Raw genomic sequence first — 3,575 nt, 5'->3', positions numbered from 1 at the left:
ATGCTACTGCACCTTTCAGTGGGATCATGGTTCTTCTAGACATTGGTTAATAATGTGCAGGAACATCAGAGAATTAGAAACAAAGGCCATGTGACCAGCAAGAGATTAGTTGTGTGGAAATATAGTGGGATTTTCATTTGCAATAGATTTTTTTTGCATTTCCATGTTTATTTCCTGATATCACAGTTACACTATCTTTCCATCTGGAGTCTCTGTCTAAAAGCCCCATAAAGTCCCATAAAGAACCCTTCAATGAATGGTGCTTCTACCTCTCACATTCCCACAGTCCTTATACTATGAGTCAATAGCATGAAGCATTTCCTTGAATTAAAGTGGGGACTTGCAATGAATAAGCTCAGCCAGCGCACTAGGATAGATGGGACAGGGTCTCAGGAATAGGTGGGTAAGAGTCAGCAAATGATAGACACAAGACTCAAAGGAATGGCATCTGAATGTATTTATTTATACTAGGCATGAATCTCATCATACATACAGAAAAAAATGCTTAACAGCATGTATTGTTTGTCACATGATACAGATTATTCTTGGAATCATTTTTTCAGATGCATGGAAATAGGTTTTCATCAGACAGATGTCCCTGGTATGAGCCTGTGATTAGTCATGCTTAACATGGCTTGGCATTTGTTTCGATATAAAACTTTATCTAGGTTATGGAATCATTGCATTTTGAGCTAAGGGTTCATAGTCAAATAGTCTACTGTCTTTTTATATTTCTGTAATACACGCAGAAGAACATCTTTTCATTTCCTCCATGTTTCTAACTTCTTTTTAAACCTTCCCCAAAATCAATCTTGAGACGTTATGGGCATTTATCTCTCTCTTCTTATACTTATCCCATCTTTGCTGAATCTGTCTTAATTCCCTAATTAAGTTTGCTTTTGTTCTTTATTTACTACACACCACATTAAACCTGTAAATTTTTCTCTTGAATGTTAACCCATCATTTTCCATTAGCATCCTATACTCCTGTATAGATGGCTCATCAGTAGACTCTGGAAACATAAACAAACTATCTCTCCTTCCAGAAGAAATCAGACTGAATTCCTCAGAACATAAGTAGGTAATGCCAAAAGTTCAAGGGCTCCAGTTCTGGAAGGATAGAACACACACACACACACACACACACACACACACACACACACGCACACACATCTTCTCTGCAGATACTCTTCCTTGAATATTTTGCCACATCTTACATGAGTGACCACACGGACTCCAAGGAAGGTGGCATGACAGGAACTAAAGATACATAAGTCAGAATTTTAAAAAGGAATTTACTGAGGTTGTTTCAGCATACTGTCATCTCTGCTTACTAATGTATATCTTGATGTACATTTAAAGAGTTGTATTGTGAGTAAACACTGGTAAAAACATTCATTTTTCTCCTGAGATTCCCATCAATATTACATCATGCAATTTTTTTAGCTACTTTGAAGCTCATGTATTGAAATGTTTATGCTTTCTGGATGAGTTTTCATGGTCTTTTCATCTTTAGAAAGATGCTTACTAAAATTTTATAGTGGATTTTATATTTTTTATAAATTTCTAATCTCATAGATTGTTTGTCTTCAGTGTTCCTTGTCAAACACCTGAGTCTTCAAGGGTGTGAAATATATGTTATGAAGTATCTTTGTTTCCCACTATCTTGAAACTTAGCATATATTCAAGAAATTTTAATTAAATGTGCTTTTTACAAATTCATGAAACATAAAGTTTATGATTATTATCATTTTCCCCATTCAGAGATCCTACAATTATCTCATGAGCCTGTGAGGCCACATGAATACACCTAAAACTCCTAATCCTCTTACCAATAGGGAATTCCCAAATCCCCATTCACTGTCCAGCCAGTATCTTGTATTTCTCTTCCTGGTCCCTCTTTATTAAGGCATCCCCAAATTTCAAGCCCAGACTATCAAGGTTCCTCTACTTTTCTCACTAAACCAGCAGATCAATACAATGAATGATCTTGCAACTTTTACTCTGTGAACATTTCCACTAAGGAACATCATAAAGTCCCACATGTCAGTGACCCATTATTCTGTCTCAGGCCCTCTCTCTTAAGAGTCTCTATAGTTATATTTTCAGCAGTCATTGATCCTTCAGTTGCCCTGTGTGTGGAGGAAGTATGAGTGGTAAATTTTCATTTCCTCCTGGCCCCTTTGCTCTTCCCCAAACTCAGCCATCATCCTTTACCATGCACATCTTCTAGGTTCTACATTTCAAATATCCCTAATGTCCTGCTTTCACCTTAGATGGATAAAGTAACCCATTTAGTGAACTAGCTATGCTCATTGTACTTTTGCCATCTCCCTAAACATCATCCAGGGAGAAACACTGCCTGTTTTGATCATTTTTAGAACCTAGAATATGTGTTTGGTGATGGTTAGCACTAAAAACAGGCCACTCACCACAGGTCTGAGGCTTATTTCTCTTTTTCTTGTCATTATGTTAAAAAGTAATTTGTAGAGATGAGACGGTGTGTCATGTGTGTGCATGAGAATGAAAAAAGTGGATTTTGGTCAGTTTTATGATCAGATTTCTCTGTGCTTTCAGGTGTCCAGTGAGAGGTGCAGTTGGTGGAGTCTTGGGGAGTCTTAGTAAAGCCTGAAAAGCTCCCGAGACTCTGTGGTTCCACCCTCAGTAACTATACCATGAACTGGGTCTGCCCAGCATGAGGGAAGGGGCAGAGGTGGTTTTCATGCATTAAGGGTGGTAGTAGTTCAACAACTACTATGCTGATGCCATGAAGATCTGATTCGCCATCTCCAGAGACAGGGACAAGAACACTCTGTACCTGGACATAGGCAGTCTGAGGTCTGAGGGCACAGCCATGTGTTACTGTGCAAAGTACACAGTTAATGAATAGTACTGTGAGCTCAGATGCAAACCTACCTGCAGGTACCTAAGAACCAGCAGGGGGCGCTAAGAACACACAGAGCTCTGGGTCAATGACAAGCCTCTTGAGAGAGGCAAAAAGGGCCAGACACCTCTTTGTGCTGATTCTACAAATCACACTCAGGATTCGCTCTACAGATTTGGTGTGTAGAAATTCTTGAAGTCTTCAAATGTTGATTTAAATTTTGGTTTTCAGTTTGATAAGTGTTTTTGTATTTGTTTTATTCATTTTTACTTTATAAAATTGTATTTATATATGTATGCATTTGTTATACTGTTTTTTCTTCCTCTCTCTCTCTCCCTCTAAAGCCACCCATGTTTATATGTGTATTTCTGTACATTTTGATATGTGATTTATTCATCTATCAATCTGCACCTTATTTTAAAGACAGTCTGTATCACATAGCCTTGTTGCCAGAGGCTGTTTGTTCATTTCCCAGTCTCCCAGACTCCAAAATAATCACATAGAAACTATATTCTTCAAATCACTGGTTGGCCAATCACTTAAGCATGTTGACAGTTTCCTCTTTTACCTTTGCTTAACCTATTTCTATTTACTTTATATTTTACCATGATGCTCATGCACTACTGGCAAAATTCTGGCTGGTGGCACACATCTTTCTCCTCTGGCAACTACGTGGAGTCTCACTGACTCT

The sequence above is a fragment of the Alexandromys fortis genome, unplaced genomic scaffold, assembly GCF_014885135.2.
Source record: "Alexandromys fortis isolate MF-2015 unplaced genomic scaffold, M_Fortis_MF-2015_v1.1 scaffold_323, whole genome shotgun sequence".
Taxonomy (NCBI): Eukaryota; Metazoa; Chordata; class Mammalia; order Rodentia; family Cricetidae; genus Alexandromys; species Alexandromys fortis.
This window is presented reverse-complemented; position numbering follows the sequence as displayed.